The sequence below is a fragment of the Triticum aestivum genome, chromosome 4A, assembly GCF_018294505.1.
Source record: "Triticum aestivum cultivar Chinese Spring chromosome 4A, IWGSC CS RefSeq v2.1, whole genome shotgun sequence".
Classification (NCBI taxonomy): Eukaryota; Viridiplantae; Streptophyta; class Magnoliopsida; order Poales; family Poaceae; genus Triticum; species Triticum aestivum.
This window is the reverse complement of record NC_057803.1, coordinates 444,252,120-444,274,903: the sequence shown is the minus strand read 5'-3', so window position 1 is coordinate 444,274,903 and position 22,784 is coordinate 444,252,120.

The following is a 22,784-nucleotide window of genomic DNA, read 5'->3' as shown; positions in this document are numbered from 1 at the left end:
AAACATATCCTTTGACAAATTCTATGTTAAGCTTCATGATTGTCATTTTTGGATACACAAGTGCTCTTCCTTGCAAGAACTAACCCATGTAGGTAGATGAACTCAAACTCCAAGTGGTGCTCCCAACTCTTGATGAACTACATCAACCTTGAGCACCCACACAAGTTCAACTACATGAGCAAGAACCACACCACCACCCAAGGTATGTTATTCCATCTTAGAGAAGCTTTACTCCAAGACATGAGTCAAAGCAACTCGACAAGATGTGAATACATCAAGATGCTTAAACGAAAAATGGTAACCCCATTTTGAGCTTAAACGATGAGTATGACCTATGATCAAGTGTTCTCACTTGACTCCTAAATCAATATACTCTAACATAGGTGACTATGTCACCGCCCAATTCTAGATGAAGTTCTCTTGTGTTCTTGAGTTATTGCATTTGTCCCTTGCATATTTGTTTCCTTCTTTTTCAAACAAAACAAAAACAAAAACTTCATCTAGAAACTTTCACTCTTTTCTTTTTTTTTGTTCTTGTTCTGCATATTTCTGCATTTAATTCCTTGCAAATCCTTCAGGAAATTCATTGCAAATCTTTGTGAGATCCTACATGTCTAGTGAGCTGAGGTGACAAGTGTTTTTCTCTGTGTGAACTCGGTTTCACCGACTTGTAATTTTCGGTCCAACCGAATCTTTTCGGTGCCACCGAAACATACCACTCGGTGCCACCGACTTCGCAACAGGAAAAATAGTTTGCCACTTGTTCTATATTTCTTCTGATCCAGCTCTACTCAATGAATCTTGTCCTCTACAAGCATCATAGCTTTATCCATTGCTTTGTGCCGAGTCTCAAGGACCAAACCTATACGACGGATTCCAGAAAGCCCTTCTTGGAAATTGATGTCAAAGGGGGAAAGAGAGATCACATCAAAGCTTGTAGGAGAGAGAGATCACATCAAGGGAGAGAAAAAGTCTCAAGGACCAAACCTACAAGAGAGTAAGTATTAAGGGGGAGAGAATACTAAAGGATCCCAGATGCTTGATGCTTGATGTTCAAGAGGAGAGATGTCACATGTCTTTTTAGGGGGAAAGACATGTTCATTTGTATCTTTCATCTCTGATTTGCTGTTCCTTATCTTCTCCCAATATCCCATGTAAGATTCAGGAGGAGCAAGACACCTAAGGGAAAGAAATCAGTCAAATTCATTGCATATCTTTATTCTTGGGGACATGTTGAATCCAATGTGGTACCTTGTACTCACTCTCTACATGTCATCCCAGTCTTGGTATTCTTGTGGTCTCTTTTGTTTGCTCTGGCTAGTGGACGTACCTGTGTTATCTAACCTTGTTTGTGCAGGTCCATTCCATCCTAAGCCAACTCAAGACCACAAGGTAAGTATATGCATCAAAATCATGAGTATGAGGAGTTCTTGCTTATGTACATACTGTTTGCAAGAAGGACTCATGAGCATGAAGGTATTTTCCTTGATAATCTTTTGCTCTGATGCATATGGCCAAGATGCATGTAACACATTGCCTACTCTGTCATGGTTATGCTCTCACATGCCTCTATATTTCATATTTACATGAGTGCATACATGTAGGGGGAGCCTATGCTCGTTACATGTCCTTCCAAAGCTTTACTTGCTGTTCTTTATATCTTTATCTAAAGCTTTGATGTATGTTGCCATCAATTACCAAAAAGGGGGAGATTGAAAGCACAAGTGCTCCCTAGGTGGTTTTGATAATTGATGACAACATATCTCTTGTTGGACTAACATTTCTATCTAGCATGTTTCAGGTAAGTTCAACAATGGAGTGGCATGGACTAAAGGTTGTGGGAACTCCTTCAAGATGCTAAGGACAAAGGATTGGCTAAAGCTTCAAGCTCAAGACTCTTCATTTTACATTTTAGTGATCCAAGATCACATTGAGTCCATAGGAAAAGCCAATACTATCAAGGAGGGATGAGGTGTTGCTTAATGAGCCTCTTGCTTCATGTGCTTAATGATATGCTCCAAAATCCTCAGCTACTTTCCCACTTCCACATATGACCTAAACCCTAAGCCAAACTCGGTCCTACCGATTCTTCCTATCCGGCGCCACCGAGTTTCACTTGTCATAAGCCACTGCCAAACCCTAATCATTTCGGTCTCACCGATGGGATCTCGGTCTCACCGAGATGGGCTTGCAAACTCTCTGTTACCCATTGCAATATTCTCGGTCCCACCGAGATATGCAATCGGTTCCACCGAGTTTGCTTGGCCAAATCTCAGTTTCACTTATTATCCAAATCGGTCCCACCGAGTTTGAGTAATCGGTCAAACCGAGTTTTGGATTTACCCTAACCCTAGCACATCGGTCCCACCGAGTTGATCCAGTCGGTCCCATCAAAATCTCTAACGGTCACTAGGTTTACATTTTCGGTCCGACCGAGTTTATTGATTCGGTCCCACCGAGATTGGAAAACTGTGTAACGGTTGGATTTTGTGTGGAGGCTATATATACGCCTCCACCTCCTCTTCATTCATGGAGAGAGCCATCAGAACGCATACACCATTCCAACTCATATGTTCTGAGAGAGAACCACCTACTCATGTGTTGAGACCAAGATATTCCATTCCTACCATATGAATCTTGATCTCTAGCCTTTCCCAAGTTGCTTTCCACTCAAATCTTCTTTCCACCAAATCCAAATCCTATGAGAGAGAGTTGAGTGTTGGGGAGACTATCATTTGAAGCACAAGAGCAAGGAGTTCATTACCTACACACCATTTGTTACTTCTTGGAGAGTGGTGTCTCCTAGATTGGCTAGGTGTCACTTGGGAGCCTCCGACAAGATTGTGGAGTTGAACCAAGGAGTTTGTAAGGGCAAGGAGATCGCCTGCTTCGTGAAGATCTACCGCTAGTGAGGCAAGTCCTGTGTGGGCGATGGCCATGGTGGGATAGACAAGGTTGCTTCTTCGTGGACCCTTTGTGGGTGGTTGCTTCTTCGTGGACCCTTCGTGGGTGGAGCCCTGTGTGGACTCGCGCAACCGTTACCCTTGGGTGGAGCCCTGTGTGGACTCGCGCAACCGTTACCCTTCGTGGGTTGAAGTCTCCATCAACGTGGATGTAGGATAGCACCACCTATCCGAACCACGGGAAAAACATCCGTGTCTCCAATTGCGTTTGATCTCTCCAAACCCTTCCCTTTACATTCTTGCAAGTTGCATGCTTTACATTCCGCTGCTCATATACTCTTTGCATGCTTGCTTGATATGTTTTGTGTGTGTTGAAATTGTGCCTAAACTCCACTTAAACCAAAAAGCTTAAAAATTGCAACTTGAGCATTATGTGTCTAATCACCCCCCTCTAGACACATCTACTTATAGATCCTACAATCTCGGGTAGGGGGTCCCGAACTGTGCATCTAAGGCGGATGGTAACAAGAGGCAGGGGACACGATGTTTTACCCAGGTTCGGGCCCTCTTGATGGAGGTAAAACCCTACGTCATGCTTGATTATTCTTGATAATATGAGTAGTACAAGAGTTGATCTACCACGAGATCGGAGAGGCTAAACCCTAGAAGCTAGCCTATGGTATGATTGTATGTTGTCCTACGGACTAAAACCCTCCGGTTTATATAGACACCTAAGGAGGCTAGGGTTACACAAGGTCGGTTACAAAGGAGGAGATATGCATATCCGTATTGCCTAGCTTGCCTTCCACGCCAAGTAGAGTCCCATCCGGACACGGGACGAAGTCTTTAATCTCGTATCTTCATAGTCCAACAGTCCGGCCAAAGGATATAGTCCGGCTGTTCGGAGACCCCCTAATCCAGGACTCCCTCAGTAGCCCCTGAACCAGGCTTCAATGACGATGAGTCCGGCGCGCAGTGTTGTCTTCGGCATTGCAAGGCGGGTTCCTCCTCCGAATACACCACGGAAGAGTTTGAATACAAGGATAGTGTCCGACCCAGCAAAATAAGTTCCACCGTAGAGAGTATAATATTTCCACAAATCTAATCTGCTGACACGTTTCGGCAGTGTGACATCACACCACGGCCCGGTAATCATTTGAACCATTTTTTCTTTAACCAGCCCCGCACATAACGCAAGGCGGTTTCTTGACACGTCTTGTCAAAGCAGAGATCGTGTTCCCCTTATCACGGGATTCTCATCAATACAAACGTGGGTAACCCAACCGCGCCATCAATTACGGCGCTTGGGGGATAAGCGAGTTTTACCAGGCTTGTGGGGGCGCATAGTTTTGTCCGCCCTCATAAAGGGATAAGGTCTCACCTTTTTCTACCCACGCCTTCCTCCTCCTTCCTCATCCATTCTCGCGCACTCGAGCTCCAGCGCCCAAGTCCACATCCTTCTCCTCAACTCTCTCCAAACATGTCCGGAGCGGGAGGCAAGTGGATGGTCTCCTCCGTCACGGACGGACACATCAAAAAACTATGTGGGGTCGGATACTTAGCTGCAGATATCGCGCACCGGCTGCCAGCCGCGGGGCAGATTGTCCCTACCCCGGAACCTCACGAAAGGATGGTTTTCCTCCCCCACTTTGTTCGCGGACTGGGGTTTCCCCTCCATCCATTCGTCTGCGGCCTTATGTTCTATTACGGGCTGGACTTTCATGATCTGGCCCCAAATTTCATCCTCAACATCTCGGCGTTCATCATCGTGTGCGAGGCCTTTCTTCGCATCCGGCCCCACTTCAGCCTATGGTTGAAGACCTTCAATATCAAGCCGAAGGTGGCTGGCGGACAACAAGCTGAATGCGGCGGAGCCATGGTGGGCAAAATGCCCGACGTTACATGGCTCGAGGGCTCCTTCGTGGAGACCATAAAGGGATGGCAATCGGGGTGGTTCTACATCACCGAGCCGCGCGACACCAACTGGGTGGCGGCCCCCGAGTTTCGATCCAGAATCCCCACGCGGCTCACTTCCTGGAAGGAGAAGGGCCTATCCTGGGGTTCATCCGTGAAGCTGGACGGACTCCAGAAGTGTATCTGAAACATGATAAGCAAGAAACTTAAGCTTGCCAACATAGTCCAGGTCATGCTCTTCCGCCGGATCCTCCCGTGTCAACAACGGGATTTCAACTTATGGGAGTTTGACCCGGCCCAGCACCAGACTCTAAGCGAGCTCTTCGACACGACACATAAGGATGTCTGGAGGGTGTTGTTCAAGGGCGCCGAGGTCCCTCCTTCTCTTACCGAGGACCGCGGGCTAAGCGCGAAGCGCCCTGCGAATCCGGTAAGTTATGTACATCTGGTAGGGTGTTTATTTCCCATAGCTTAACCATGTGCGGGGTCTGAGCTCCCATGCCTTCGACGGGACTGGGTGGAGACATTGGAGCAGATTAACTGTCCGGCCCCTCTGCCCGAAGACCCCACAGACGCTCTCCTGACGGAGATGCGGACTCCGGCTCCTTATGAGGTGCCGGAGAAGACCAAGAAGAAGGCCAAGGGAACCCGAAAGAGTTCCCGGCGCCAGGTGGTATCGGACTCATCGTCTGATAACTCCGAGGCACACTCCTCCCATGAAAACGAGGAGGAGGAAGATGAAGATTCTCCCCCTCCAGCCAGGGAGACAAGAAAAGGAAGGCTGCCCCAACCAGGGAGGCCGAAGGGTCCAAGAAGGGAAGGACTCTCCTTCCGGACTGTTCCACCACCGCCGCCGACGGCGAAGACGAGTGGCTGCTCAGGGCCAAGCCCCTGGCGAAGTCGTTAGTATTCGGATACCAGAGTAACTCATAACATACTTTTGCTGCACTGCTTCTCCTAACGTCGAATATGATTATGCAGTCCGCCCCAAGCCTGTATCGACGTATCATCGTTGGACGGTTCCTTGGACTCGTCGGACATGAACAGTGATACACTTCCACCCGCCTCTTCTCCTTTCCCTACGGACAATGCCGAGGTATTGTCTCAAGGGGCACCGAGCCGGGGGGCGACAGTCCCGGAGGCGCCTCAAGGCGACCTTCTGGACTCCAGGAGCAAAGGTAGCAAGGCTCCCAGGGGCTCCAAGTCCAGCCCTCAGCCGGACACCGCGCCGTAACCTCCAGTGGTTCCGGACTCGGGCCGGCGGCCCTCTTCCAAGAGGGGCAAGCCGCCTGTGCCGGCGACCTCTGTCCATCCAGAGGCACTGGATGAACTGCTGGGAGCGCTTCGCGGCGCTTCCATCGATGAAGAGCACTGCACTATTATGAGTGCGATGATCAAGAAGGTTCAGTCTGCCAAGAGCGGACTGACTGAAGCCTGTGCCAGCCTTCTAACAGGCTTTGAGGTAAGTATTTAAAATATAGGAAAAATATTACCGCATAGACAGTAGCCCCTGATGCTCTGTTTGGCGTTCACAAAGAAAAGCCGAATAGAGGATCAAATAATATCTGCAGGAGTCCAATATAAGTATGTCTATATGCATATGCAGGCTTCGCTGCTGACCTCTGTCGCACTGACTACGGAGGTCGCTGCACTGAAGTAGAACGTCGAGCGGTCCAAGGAAGAGCTCGGCCTTGCCAACAGGCAGCTCGAGGAGAACAAAGGTAAGTAATGCCTTGTCCATATATATGATGCGATTGCGAAATGACAGGATCATCATGGATGTGCCAGGGGCCACGACCTAAGTGGCGACCCTGAAGCAAGTGATGTCCGAGGCCGAAAACAAAGTGACCAAGGAGCGCACCGAGCGGGAAAAACAAGAGGCACGGGTGGGCGAGGTGCAGCAAGAGCTCCAGGCTCTCGTGAAGAAGCACGAGGCTTTTGTTGGGGAACGTAGTAATTTCAAAAAAATTCCTACGCACACGCATGATCATGGTGATGCATAGCAACGAGAGGGGAGAGTGTTGTCTACGTACCCTCGTAGACCGTTCGCAGAAGCGTTATATCAACGCGGTTGATGTAGTCGTACATCTTCACGTCCGACCGATCCAAGTACCAAAAGCACGGCACCTCCGAGTTCTGCACACGTTCGGCTCGGTGACGTCCTCGCCTTCTTGATCTAGCAAGAGGGGCGAAGTAGTAGATGAGTTCCGGCAGCACGACGGCGTGGTGACGGTGTTGGTGAAGAACAATCTCCGCAGGGCTTCGCCTAAGCACTACGAAAACTATGACGGAGGATAAACTAGAGGGGACGGGGTTGCCGGCACACGGCTTGGTGTTTCTTGATCTTTGTTTGGTGCTAGCCCTACCCCTCTATTTATATGTTGAGCCCTGGGGTTGAAACTTGGAGTAAAAGCCTCCTCAAAGTTGGTTTCACCCGAAAGGCAAGAGTCCTTCTCGGACTCCAGGGCTAGACGCCAGGGTTCCCGGCGTCTACCCCCTAGACGCCAGGGTTCCTGGCGTCTAGCCTCTGGTCTCCGCAAAACTTCCTTTTGCACTTTCCAAAAGCCTCGTGGGCTTTCCCCTTTGGCCCAGATAAAGTGTTCTCGTGCCCAAACATTTCGGGAAACATCCGGAACCCCTTCCGGTGAATTCCGGAACCCTTCCGGAGAACAAACACTACTATCCCATATATCAAACCTTATCTCCGGACCATTCCGGAGTTCCTCGTCATGTCCGTGATCCCATCCCGGACTCCGAACAACATTCGGTCATCAACATACATAACTCATATAGTACTATATCGTCAATGAACGTTAAGCGTGCGGACCCTATGGGTTTGAGAACTATGTAGACATGACCGAGACACCTCTCTGGTCAATAACCAATAGCGGGACCTGGATGCCCATATTGGCTCCTACATATTCTACGAAGATCTTTATCGATCAGACCGCATAACAACATACGTTGTTCCCTTTGTCATCGGTATGTTACTTGCCCGAGATTCGATCGTCGGTATCTCAATACCTAGTTCAATCTCGTTACTGGCAAGTCTCTTTACTCGTTCCGTAATACATCATCCCGCAACTAACTCATTAGTTGCAATGCTTGCAAGGCTTATAGTGATGTGCATTACCGAGTGGGCCCAGAGATACTCTCCGACAATCAGAGTGACAAATCCTAATCTCGAAATACGCCAACCCAACAAGTACCTTTGGAGACACCTGTAGAGCACCTTTATAATCACCCAGTTACGTTGTGACGTTTGGTGGCACACAAAGTGTTCCTCCGGTAAACGGGAGTTGCATAATCTCATAGACATAGGAACATGTATAAGTCATTAAGAAAGCAATAGCAACAAACTAAACGATCAAGTGCTAAGCTAACGGAATGGGTCAAGTCAATCACATCATTCTCCTAATGATGTGATCCCGTTAATCAAATGACAACTCATGTATATGGTTAGAAAACTTAACCATCTTTGATCAACGAGCTGGTCAAGTAGAGGCATACTAGTGACACTCTGTTTGTCTATGTATTCACACATGTATTATGTTTCAGGTTAATACAATTCTAGCATGAATAATAAACATTTATCATGAAATAAGGAAATAAATAATAACTTTATTATTGCCTCTAGGGCATATTTCCTTCAGTCTCCCACTTGCACTAGAGTCAGTAATCTAGATTACACAGTAATGATTCTAACACCCATGGAGCCTTGGTGCTGATCATGTTTTGCTCGTGGAAGAGGCTTAGTCAACGGGTCTGCAACATTCAGATCCGTATGTATCTTGCAAATTTCTATGTCTCCCACCTGGACTAAATCCCGGATGGAATTGAAGAGTCTCTTGATGTGCTTGGTTCTCTTGTGAAATCTGGATTCCTTTGCCAAGGCAATTGCACCAGTATTGTCACAAAAGATTTTCATTGGAGCCGATGCACTAGGTATGACACCTAGATCGGATATGAACTCCTTCATCCAGACTCCTTCATTTGCTGCTTCCGAAGCAGCTATGTACTCTGCTTCACACGTAGATCCCGCCACGACGCTTTGTTTAGAACTGCACCAACTGACAGCTCCACCGTTTAATATAAACACGTATCCGGTTTGCGATTTAGAATCGTCCGGATCAGTGTCAAAGCTTGTGTCAACATAACCATTTGCGATGAGCTCTTTGTCACCTCCATAAATGAGAAACATATCCTTAGTCCTTTTCAGGTATTTCAGGATGTTCTTGACCGCTGTCCAATGATCCACTCCTGGATTACTTTGGTACCTCCCTGCTAGACTTATAGCAAGGCACACATCAGGTCTGGTACACAGCATTGCATACATGATAGAGCCTATGGCTGAAGCATAGGGAACATCTTTCATCTTCTCTCTATCTTCTGCAGTGGTCGGGCATTGAGTCTTACTCAACTTCACACCTTGTAACACAGGCAAGAACCCTTTCTTTGCTTGATCCATTTTGAACCTTTTCAAAACTTTGTCAAGGTATGTGCTTTGTGAAAGTACAATTAAGCATCTTGATCTATCTCTATAGATCTTGATGCCCAATATGTAAGTAGCTTCACCGAGGTCTTTCATAGAAAAACTTTTATTCAAGTATCCCTTTATGCTATCCAGAAATTCTATATCATTTCCAATTAGTAATATGTCATCCACATATAATATCAGAAATGCTACACAGCTCCCACTCACTTTCTTGTAAATACATGCTTCTCCAAAAGTCTATACAAAACCAAATGCTTTGATCACACTATCAAAGCGTTTATTCCAACTCCAAGAGGCTTGCACCAGTCCATAAATGGATCGCTGGAGCTTGCACACTTTGTTAGCTCCCTTTGGATCGACAAAACCTTCCGGTTGCATCATATACAACTCTTCTTCCAGAAATCCATTTAGGAATGCAGTTTTGACATCCATCTGCCAAATTTCATAATCATGAAATGCGGCAATCGCTAACATGATTCAGACAGACTTAAGCATTGCTACGGGTGAGAAGGTCTCATCGTAGTCAATCCCTTGATCTTGTCGAAAACCTTTTGCAACAAGTCGAGCTTTGTAGATAGTAACATTACCGTCAGCGTCGGTCTTCTTCTTGAAGATCCATTTATTCTCAATTGCTTGCCGATCAATGGGCAAGTCAACCAAAGTCCACACTTTGTTCTCATACATGGATCCCATCTCAGATTTCATGGCTTCTAGCCATTTTGCGGAATCTGGGCTCACCATCGCTTCTTCATAGTTCGTAGGTTCATCATGATCTAGTAGCATGACTTCCAGAACAGGATTACCGTACCACTCTGGTGCGGATCTTACTCTGGTTGATCTACGAGGTTCAGTAATAACTTGATCTGAAGTTCCATGATCATCATCATTAACTTCCTCACTAATTGGTGTAGGTGTCACAGAAACCGGTTTCTGTGATGAACTACTTTCCAATAAGGGAGCAGGTACAGTTACCTCATCAAGTTCTACTTTCCTCCCACTCACTTCTTTCGAGAGAAACTCCTTCTCTAGAAAGGATCCATTCTTGGCAATGAATGTCTTGCCTTCGGATCTATGATAGAAGGTGTACCCAACAGTCTCCTTTGGGTATCCTATGAAGACACATTTCTCCGATTTGGGTTCGAGCTTATCAGGTTGAAGCTTTTTCACATAAGCATCGCAGCCCCAAACTTTAAGAAATGACAACTTTGGTTTCTTGCCAAACCACAGTTCATAAGGCGTCGTCTCAACGGATTTCGATCGTGCCCTATTTACCTTGAATGCGGCCGTCTCTAAAGCATAACCCCAAAACGATAGCGGTAAATCAATAAGAGACATCATAGATCGCACCATATCTAGTAAGGTACGATTACGACGTTCGGACACACCATTACGCTGTGGTGTTCCGGGTGGCGTGAGTTGCGAAACTATTCCGCTTTGTTTCAAATGTAGACCAAACTCGTAACTCAAATATTCTCCTCCACGATCAGATCGTAGAAATTTTATTTTCTTGTTACGATGATTTTCAACTTCACTCTGAAATTCTTTGAACTTTTCAAATGTTTCAGATTTATGTTTCATTAAGTAGATATACCCATATCTGCTTAAATCATCTGTGAAGGTGAGAAAATAACGATATCTGCCACGAGCCTCAACATTCATCGGACCACATACATCTGTATGTATGATTTCCAACAAATCCGTTGCTCTCTCCATAGTACCGGAGAATAGCGTTTTGGTCATCTTGCCCATGAGGCACGGTTCGCAAGTACCAAGTGATTCATAATCAAGTGATTCCAAAAGTCCATCAGTATGGAGTTTCTTCATGCGCTTTACACCGATATGACCTAAACGGCAGTGCCACAAATAAGTTGCACTATCATTATCAACTCTGCATCTTTTGGCTTCAACATTATGAATATGTGTATCACTACTATCGAGATTCATCAAAAATGGACCACTCTTCAAGGGTGCATGACCATAAAAGATATTACTCATATAAATAGAACAACCATTATTCTCTGATTTAAATGAATAACCGTCTCGCATCAAACAAGATCCAGATATAATGTTCATGCTCAACGCTGGCACCAAATAATAATTATTTAGGTCTAAAACTAATCCCGAAGGTAGATGTAGAGGTAGCGTGCCGGCCGCGATCACATCGACTTTGGAACCATTTCCCACGTGCATCGTCACCTCGTCCTTTGCCAGTGTTCGCTTAATCCGTAGTCCCTTTGTTCACCTTGCCATCCTTCTTATCCGCCAAATACTTGGGGCAGTTCCTCTCCCAGTGTCCAGTCTGCTTGCAGTAGAAGCACTCAGTTTCAGGCTTAGGTCCAGATTTGGGTTTCTTCTCCTGAGCAGCAACTTGTTTGATGTTCTTCTTGAAGTTCCCCTTCTTCTTCCTTTGCCCTTTTTCTTGAAACTGGCGGTCTTATTGACCATCAACACTTGATGCTCCTTCTTGATTTCTACCTCCGCAACCTTTAGCATTGCGAAGAGCTCGGGAATCGTCTTATCCATCCCTTGCATGTTATAGTTCATCACGAAGCTCTTGTAGCTTGGTGGCAGTGATTGAAGAACTCTGTCAATGACACTATCAACAGGAAGATTAACTCCCAGTTGAGTCAAGTGATTATGATACCCAGACATTTTGAGTATATGTTCACTGACAGAACTATTCTCCTCCATCTTGCAGCTATAGAACTTATTGGAGACTTCATATCTCTCAATCCGGGCATTTGCTTGAAATATTAACTTCAACTCCTGAAACATCTCATATGCTCCATGACGTTCAAAACGTCGTTGAAGACCCGATTCTAAGCCGTAAAGCATGGCACATTGAACTATCGAGTAGTCATCAGCTTTGCTCTGCCAGACGTTCATAACATCTGGTGTTGCTCCTGCAACAGGCTTGGCACTTAGCGGTGCTTCCATGATGTAATTCTTCTGTGCAGCAATGAGGATAATCCTCAAGTTACGGACCCAGTCCGTGTAATTGCTACCATCATCTTTCAACTTTGCTTTCTCAAGGAACGCATTAAAATTCAATGGAACAACAGCACGGGCCATCTATCTACAATCAACATAGACAAGCAAAATACTATCAGGTACTAAGTTCATGATAAATTTAAGTTCAATTAATCATATTACTTAAGAACTCCCACTTAGAAAGACATCCCTCTAATCTTCTAAGTGATCATGTGATCCAAATCAACTAAACCATAACCGATCATCACGTGAAATGGAGTAGCTTTCAATGGTGAACATCAATATGTTGATCATATCTACTATATGATTCACGCTCGACCTTTCGGTCTCAGTGTTCTGAGGCCATATCTGCATATGCTAGGCTTGTCAAGTTTAACCTGAGTATTCTGCGTGTGCAAAAACTGGCTTGCACCCGTTGTAGATGGACGTAGAGCTTATCACACCCGATCATCACGTGGTGTCTGGGCACGACGAACTTTGGCAACGGTGCATACTCAGGGAGAACACTTTTATCTTGATATTTAGTGAGAGATCATCTTATAATGCTACCGTCAATCAAAGCAAGATAAGATGCATAAAAGATAAACATCACATTCAATCAATATAAGTGATATGATATGGCCGTCATCATCTTGTGCTTGTGATCTCCATCTCCGAAGCACCGTCATGATCACCATCGTCACCGGCGTGACACCTTGATCACCATCGTAGCATCGTTGTCGTCTCGCCAATCTTATGCTTCCACGACTATCGCTACCGCTTAGTGATAAAATAAAGCATTACAGCGCAATTGCATTGCATACAATAAAGCGACAACCATATGGCTCCTACCAGTTGCCGATAACTCGGTTACAAAACATGATCATCTCATACAATAAAATTTAGCATCATGTCTTGACCATATCACATCACAACATGCCCTGCAAAAACAAGTTAGACGTCCTCTACTTTTTTGTTGCAAGTTTTACGTGGCTGCTACGGGCTTAAGCAAGAACCGTTCTTACCTACGCATCAAAACCACAATGATAGTTTGTCAAGTTGGTGCTGTTTTAACCTTCGCAAGGACCGGGCGTAGCCACACTTGGTTCAAATAAAGTTGCAGAAACTGACACCCGCCAGCCACCTGTGTGCAAAGCACGTCGGTAGAACTAGTCTCGCGTAAGCGTACGCGTAATGTCGGTCCGGGCCGCTTCATCCAACAATACCGCCGAACCAAAGTATGACATGCTGGTAAGCAGTATGACGTATATCGCCCACAACTCACTGTGTTCTACTCGTGCACAACATCAACGCATGAAACCTAGGCTCGACTGCCACTGTTGGGGAACGTAGTAATTTCAAAAAAATTCCTACGCACACGCATGATCATGGTGATGCATAGCAACGAGAGGGGATAGTGTTGTCTATGTACCCTCGTAGACCGTTCGCGGAAGCGTTATATCAACGCGGTTGATGTAGTCGTACGTCTTCACGTCCGATCGATCCAAGTACCGAAAGCACGGCACCTCCGAGTTCTGCACACGTTCGGCTCGGTGACGTCCTCGCCTTCTCGATCCAGCAAGAGGGGCGAAGTAGTAGATGAGTTCCGGCAGCACGACGGCGTGGTGACGGTGTTGGTGAAGAACAATCTCCACAGGGCTTCGCCTAAGCACTACGAAAAGTATGACGGAGGATAAACTAGAGGGGACGGGGTTGCTGGCACACGGCTTGGTGTTTCTTGATCTCTGTTTGGTGCTAGCCCTACCCCTCTATTTATATGTTGAGCCCTGGAGTCGAAACTTGGAGTAAAAGCCTCCTCAAAGCCGGTTTCACCCGAAAGGCAAGAGTCCTTCTCGGACTCCAGGGCTAGACGCCAGGGTTCCCGGCGTCTACCCCCTAGACGCCAGGGTTCCTGGCGTCTAGCCTCTGGTCTCTGCAAAACTTCCCTTTTCACTTTCCAAAAGCCTCATGGGCTTTCCGCTTTGGCCCAGATAAAGTGTTCTCGTGCCCAAACATTTCGGGGAACATCTGGAACCCCTTCCGGTGAATTCCGGAACCCTTCCGGAGATCAAACACTACTATCCCATATATCAAACTTTATCTCCGGACCATTCCGGAGTTCCTCGTCATGTCCGTGATCCCATCCCGGACTCCGAACAACATTCGGTCATCAACATACATAACTCATATAGTACTATATCATCAACGAACGTTAAGTGTGCGGACCCTAGGGGTTTGAGAACTATGTAGACATGACCGAGACACCTCTCTGGTCAATAACCAATAGCAGGACCTGGATGCCCATATTGGCTCCTACATATTCTACGAAGATCTTTATCGGTCAGACCGCATAACAACATACATTGTTCCCTTTGTCATCGGTATGTTACTTGCCCGAGATTCGATCGTCGGTATCTCAATACCTAGTCCAATCTCGTTACCGGCAAGTCTCTTTACTCGTTTCGTAATACATCATCCCGCAACTAACTCATTACTTGCAATGCTTGCAAGGCTTATAGTGATGTGCATTACCGAGTGGGCCCAGAGATACCTCTCCGACAATCGGAGTGACAAATCCTAATCTCGAAATACGCCAACCCAACAAGTACCTTTGGAGACACCTGTAGAGCACCTTTATAATCACCCAGCTACGTTGTGACATTTGGTGGCACACAAAGTGTTCCTCCGGTAAACGGGAGTTGCATAATCTCATAGTCATAGGAACATGTATAAGTCACGAAGAAAGCAATAGCAACAAACTAAACGATCAAGTGCTAAGCTAACGGAATGGGTCAAGTCAATCACATCATTCTCCTAATGATGTGATCCCGTTAATCAAATGACAACTCATGTATATGGTTAGGAAACTTAACCATCTTTGATCAACGAGCTAGTCAAGTAGAGGCATACTAGTGACACTCTATTTGTCTATGTATTCACACATGTATTATGTTTCCGGTTAATACAATTCTATCATGAGTAATAAACATTTATCATGAAATAAGGAAATAAATAATAACTTTATTATTGCCTCTAGGGCATATTTCCTTCAGCTTTGAAGCTTGACTCGAAGACACGAGAGTCCGAGCTTGCCGCGGCCCTCGAGAGCACAAAGCATGCCAAGGCCAAAGCCCAAAAGGCCCTCCAGGAGATTGAGGCGATGAGGCAGATAGCAGCGGGTAAGGCATTCAATATGCAAAGCAAGCATGTGAAAGTAAATTACTTGTTACTTACCCGAGTCCGGAGCTCTCCAGGAGCATTCGCAGATTTGCCCCGCAGCGTGTTGGATGCCGCGAAATATTACCAGGCCGAGGAGGGAAGCTCGACGGAGAAGTTGTTCTGGTCTCAGTATACTGGGACCGAACACCCGATGCCTATGAGCGACCAGCTGAAGCAACTGGTCGAGCTGCACAAGGCGGCCGAACAGGCCATGAGGGGCCTTATGGTCCGGATGTGGCCTGGCGACTCCCTTCCCAACAGCTACTTCGGCCTGGTGAGGCGGCTTGTGGATGCCTGCCCACGACTGGACGTCATAAAGCGGTCCGTCTGCATCGAAGGTGCACGCCGGGCTTTTGCCATGCGAAGGTGCACTGGGCCAAGATGGACGACGAGAAGCTGGTGAAGGAGGGGACGCCGCAGGGCAAGGAGCATCGCCACCCCAAAATGTATTATGAGGGTGTCCTGAAGGGTGCCCGTCTTGTGGCGGACGAGTGTGCGAAGGATGTAATATTTGAATGAACTCGCTCGTGTGATCCTGTATTATGAAAACTTGTTCATATGCGCTATGCAACGCTTGTTTGAATTTAAAATATTACCTTCTGTGCGGCTATTTATCAAATCTGAGAGATGGCCCATCGTCGGCTTCTGCCCCCATGCCACGAGTGCTGGGGTGTTCGGGATAAACTTGAGCACTCTTTTTTCCCATTGTTGGGTCCTTCGAGGGAGGTGCTCAGCACAACGAACAAGGCAATCGGACTATAATGCTTTATCACTCTCACTTAGCCATAGAAGTCTACAATTTTAAATTTTGGCGAAGCCCCTAGTATTCGGAAGGCTGAATTTGGGGCGCTATACATGCCTTAAGCCGGACAAAGCCGACTCCTCGCTCTAAGCGGCATAAGTCTTTAGGGACTCGAGACCTCTCGAACAGCGACCAACTCTCGCCTTATCATGACAGTCAGTTTTAGCTTTCTCTACTGAGGTGCTTAGCCCAGATGAACCGGGGCACAATCGCAGTAGTTCTCTCAGTGCTACCTTAGCCGATATAGCGGAACATAAGGTACCAAAACATGGGAGCCGGGCAAACCCAACTATTGACCCAAGACATGATTCGGAGCTGATGCATATAATGCTATAAGTTCGGGGTGCCGCACTATCGAAAGTGTTCGGACTTCTCACGTCGTATTATGGGGTGCGCTTAAGCCCCTGGCGTATTGGCCGTACCAGAGTGTGCGGGTGCTGAATTTCATGAACGAATATATATATATATATATATATATATATATATATATATATAAGAAGAATGCGATAATAGTCTAGTGCTTGCATTGTTTATTCAAAAAGGTGCATCGAAGCAGAATGATACAAGTAGTGCGATAAGCAAAAAGTAGGACTATTTGACATGTCCCCTCCAAGGGCAAGCTGAGGAATGATATTTAAAGCAGGTATTTCACTCGTTATCAGAGACCAGCTGGGAATTCCTTGATGCGATGTAGCTTTCTGCCTCCTTGGTTGTTGTATCGTGTGTCCGGCAATCATACTGCCGGACAGGGCTTCCAGAGATTAAAGTCCTGAAAGAAAGAAAAATAACAAAGCGGGAAGCCCCTAGTGCGGTTGAGCTGCGTCTTGGGGCGTGCCATAGTCGTGCCCCCTCCCCACTTGTGCCCATGGTATTTTCAATGCGTAATTATGTACGCGTGGCACAGATTTTGCCGTTTGGCTGGGACTGGGGTGGGGGCCGCATTGCTATGCGAGCTCGGAATGTGCCAAGCGGTCTTGTTGCCGATTACTCCAGGCGCGCTTGAAGGTGTCCGGGTCCATAATCGCCGAACTGGTGGATTGCCTTAAGAGGCTGCTTTGCGCTTCTGCTGCGAGGGCCGCAGTGTGCTCCTCCGTGCGGAGAGAGCGCTCTGTGTTTCCATTGACTGTGATGACCCCCCGAGGTCCTGGCATCTTGAGCTTGAGATATGCATAGTGTGGTACCGCGTTGAATCTCGCAAATGCGGTTCGCCGAGCAGTGCATGATAACCACTGCGGAACGGGACTATATCGAAGATTAACTCCTTGCTCCGGAAGTTATCCGGGGATCCGAAGACCACTTCCAGTGTGACTGAGCCTATGCAATGGGCCTCTACACCTGGTATGACGCCTTTGAAGGTCGTTTTTGTGGGTTTGATCCTTGAAGGGTCTATACCCATTTTGCGCACTGTGTCCTGATAAAGCAGGTTCAGCCTGCTGCCGCCATCCATAAGGACTCGAGTGAGGTGAAATCCGTCGATGATTGGGTCTAGGACCAGTGCGGCGAATCTGCCATGACGGATACTAGTAGGATGGTCCCTGTGATCGGACAGGAGGACCATGGGTTGAACTTTGGGGCGACTGGCTCCAACGCATATACATCCCTTAACGCACACTTCCGCTCCCTCTTGGGGATGTGGGTTGCGTATATCATGTTCACCGTCCGCACTTGTGGGGGGAACCTCTTCTGTCCTCCAGTGTTTGGCTGCCGGGGCTCCTCCTCGTCATCGCTATGTGACCCCTTATCTTTGTTTTCGGCATTTAACTTGCCGGCCTGCTTGAACACCCAACATTCCCTGTTGGTGTGGTTGGCTGGCTTGTCGGAGGTGCCATGTATTTGGCACGAGCGATCGAGTATTTGGTCCAAACTGGACGGGCCTGGAGTGCTTCTTTTGAATGGCTTTTTCCGCTGACCGAGTTTAGTCCTCTGAATCCGGCATTGACTGTCTTATCCTCGGTATTGTCGTTGTTGATGCGGCGCTTGTGTTTGTTGCGACGTGACCTGCCATTGCCATCCTTGGTATCCGAAGTACCATGGTTCTTTGATATATTATTGCTGCGAGCCATCCAGCTGTCTTCTCCCGTGTAAAAGCGGGTCATGAGTGTTGTGAGGGCTGCCATAGATTTCGGCTTTTCCTGGCCAAGGTGCCGGGCGAGCCACTCGTTGCGGATGTTGTGCTTAAAAGCTAATAGGGCATCTGCATCCGGACAGTCGACGATTTGATTTTTCTTTGTCAGGAACCGTGTCCAGAATTGCCTGGTCGATTCCTCCGGCTGCTGAATTATGTGGCTCAAGTCATCGGCATCTGGTGGTCGCACATAAGTGCCCTAGAAGTTTTCGAGGAATGCGGCTTCCAAATCTTCCCAACAACTAATGGATTCTGCTGGCAAGCTGTTGAGCCAATGCCGAGCTGGTCCTTTGAGCTTGAGTGGGAGGTATTTGATGGCGTGTAGATCATCACCGCGGGCCATGTGGATGTGCAGGAGGAAGTCCTCGATCCATACCGCAGGATCTGTTGTGCCGTTGTATGATTCAATATTTACAGGTTTGAAACCCTCTGGGATTTGGTGACCCATTACTTCGTCTGTGAAGCATATGGGGTGTGCGGTGCCTCTGTAGTGGGCTATGTCGCGACACAGCTTGAATGAGTCTTGTCCGATGTGTTCGGCCCGGTCGGATTTACTTTTACTGTATCTGGCGTGACGGTTATTGTCTCACGTGGTGGCGCGCCCTCGTGATCCCTAGATCAATCTTGCGTGTTTTGCTTTGTCCTCCAATACGTCTCGCGGGTCTAGCGTGTTTCCCCGTGCCTTGTCATTTTTATTTGAGTGGCGTCGGGGTGCATGCTGAGTTTTTGGCTGAAATGCCTCTCTGTCGCGGCCACGAGGTGGCCTATCAGCCGCATCATATGCTGGAGATGTAGGTTTGAATGCTTCCTCCTCCAGTCGGGGTAGCAACCTATGCTTTGGGTAACTCTTGGAGGGGCGTTCGAGTTCATATTCCTCGGCTGCAAGGACTTCAGTCCATCTGTCAGCTAGCAAATCTTGATTAGCTTGAAGCTGCTGCTGCTTTTTCTTAAGGCTATTTGCCATGGCTATAAGCCGACGCTTGAGGCGCTCTTGCTCGACGGGATCCTCCAGCACGACAAATTCGTCATCGTCGAGGCTTGCCTCGTCTTAGGAGGGAGGCATGTAATTATCATTCTCCGCCTCTCCATCTGCCGCTCTCTCGGGAGGGTTGGCTTCTCCATCCTCCTGCTCTAAATCTTGCTGGAGGGGATTGTTGTCGTCTTCGGCACTGTCCGAAGTGCTATTATCTCCTGTGCTGGTGTCACCGCTTTTGCTTTGGCGAGACTTAGAGCGGCGCTGCTGACATCGGCGCTTGGTTTGCTTTTTGGAGGGGTCATCCTCCATTGTCCCGTCATCATTGCCTTCTTTGGGTGTGTCCACCATGTATATATCATATGATGAGGTGGCTATCCAGTGCCCTGTGGGCAGTGGTTGCTCTTCGTCTCCCGCATTGTCGTCCATATCATCGATGTCTTCGGAGTCGAAGTCGAGCATGTTGGTCAAATTGTCGACAGTGGCTACTAAGTGGGTGGTGGGTGGGCGGCTAATTTCTTCGTCATCCGCATCCCAATCAGGTCGAACATAGTTCGGCCAGGACTCTCCTAACAGGGAGAGAGACCTTAATGAGTTAAGTATGTCGCTGAAGGGCGAGTGCTGAAAGATATCTGCGGAGGTGAACTCCATGATCAGCGCCCAGTCGGATTCGATAGGCACGGGCGCAGGCGGTTCGGAGTCCGTGGCCGGGGAAGAATCCGGTAGTTCGGTGTCACGGCTCCCGTGAAGGGTAAGGTCGATACTCGGCTCGATCGCTGCTGAGAGTACGACCTCCGTGGCGGGGTCTATCCACCCGTCCATGGATGGCGCGATTGGCTCTGAATTGAGGGTCTGAGCGGTTGCCGGTGCGATCTCCTGAACACTGTCCGATGGTAGAGCTAAATCATGCTCATCATGACCGTGTGGCGCACTCAGCAGGGGCTCGAATCCGTCGAAGATCAAGTCTTCGAGGATGTCGGTCATGTAGTTCAAGCTTCCAAACCTGACCTGGTGGCCAGGGGCGTAACTGTCGATCTGCTCCAGATGGCCAAGCGAGTTGGCCCACAGTGCGAAGCTGCCGAATACAAAGATCTGTCCAGGGAGAAAAGTCTCACCCTGGACTGCATCGCTATCGATGATCGAAGGAGCCATCAAGCCTAACGGTGATGATACAGAGGAACTCTTAATGAAATCACCAATGTCGGTGTCAAAACCGGCGGATCTCGAGTAGGGGGTCCCGAACTGTGCGTCCAAGGCGGATGGTAACAGGAGGCAGGGGACACGATATTTTCAGGTTCGGCCCCTCTTGATGGAGGTAAAACCCTACGTCCTGCTTGATTATTCTTGATAATATGAGTAGTACAAGAGTTGATCTATCACGAGATCAGAGAGGCTAAACCCTAGAAGCTAGCCTATGGTATGATTGTATGTTGTCCTATGGACTAAAACCCTCCGGTTTATATAGACACCGGAGGAGGCTAGGGTTACACAAGGTCAGTTACAAAGGAGGAGATATCCATATCCGTATTGCCTAGATTGCCTTCCATGCCAAATAGAGTCCCATCCGGACACGGGACGAAGTCTTCAATCTCGTATCTTCATAGTCCAACAGTCCGGCCAAAGGATATAGTCCGGCTGTCCGGAGACCCCCTAATCCAGGACTCCCTCAACCGTTCTTACCTACGCATAAAACCACAACGGTGTTTCATCAAGTTTTCTGTTTTAACCTTCTTCAAGGACCGGCCGTAGTCAAATTCGATTCAACTAAAATAGGAGAAACAGACACCCGCCAGTCACCTTTATGCAAAACTAGTTGCATGTCTGTCGGTGGAACCGGTCTCATGTGCGTGGACATGTAAGGTTGGTCCGGGCCGCTTCATCCGACAATACCGTCGAATCAAAATAAGACGTTGGTGGTAAGCAGTATGACTATCACCACCCACAACTCTTTGTGTTCTACTCGTGCATATCATCTACGCATAGACCTGGCTCGGATACCACTATTAGGAAACGTTGCATGAAAAACAAAAAATATATACGGACACGCAAGATCTATCCATTGAGATGCATAGCAATGAGGGGGAGAGTGTGTCTATGTACCCTCGTAGACCGTAAGCGGAAGCGTTAGACAACGCGGTTGATGTAGCCGAACTTCTTCGTGATCCAATCGATCAAGTACCGAACGTACGACACCTCCGCATTCAACACACGTTCAGCTCAGTGATGTCCTCGCCTTCTTGATCCAGCAAGACGGGCGAAGTAGTAGATGAGTTTCGGCAGCATGACGGCGTGGTGATGATGATGGTGATGTGATCTCCGCAGGGCTTCACCTAAGCACTACGAAAATATGATCGAGGGAGTAAATGGTGGACGGGGGCACCGCACACGGCTAAGACAATGTTGTATCTTGTGTGGCGCCCCCTCCCCACATATATATAGGTGGGAGGGAGGGAGGAGAAGCCAAAGGAGGCGCCCAAGTAGGAGGAATCCTACTTGGGGTCCCTCCCAAGCCGCGCGCCCCTTTCCTTGTTTGGAGTGCGGGGAAAGGCAGCGGAGGGTGCCCCCCTTTCCTTTCTCCCATGAGAGGGAAAGGTAGGAGGGGCGAGCCCTCCCCCTTTTTCCTTACCTAGGGCTGGACAAACAAGGGAGGGGGCGCACCAGCCCCCTTGTGGGCTGGTCTGTCCCCTCCTTTGGCCTATAAGGCCCATAACTTGCCGGGGGTGCTCGGAACCCCTTCCGGTGACCCGATTCCTTCCCGGTACGTCCCGAAACACTTTTGGTGTCCAAATACCATCGTACTATATATAAATCTTTACCTCTCGACCATTTTGAGACTCCTAGTCATGTCCGTGATCTCATCCGAGACTCCGAACAACATTCGGTCACCAAAACATATAACTCATATAACACTATATCATCAACGAACGTTGAGCGTGCGGACCCTACGAGTTCAAGAACTATGTAGACATGACCAAGACACCTCTCCGATCAATAACCAATAGCAGAACCTGCATGCCCATATTGTCTCCTACATATTCTACGAATATCTTTATCGGTCGAACGTTATGACAACATACGTAACTCCCTTTGTCCATCAGTATGTTACTTGCCCGAGATTCGATCGTCGGTATCTTCATACCTAGTTCAATCTCGTTACCAGCAAGTCTCTTTACTCGTTCTGTAATACATCACCTCATGACTAACTCCTTAGTCATTTGCTTGCAAGCTTATGATGTGTATTACCGAGAGGGCCCAGAGATACCTCTCCGATACTCGGAGTGACAAATCCTAATCTTGATCTATGCCAACTCAACAAACACCTTCGGAGATACCTATAGATCATCTTTATGATCACCCAGTAATGTTGTGACGTTTGATAGCAC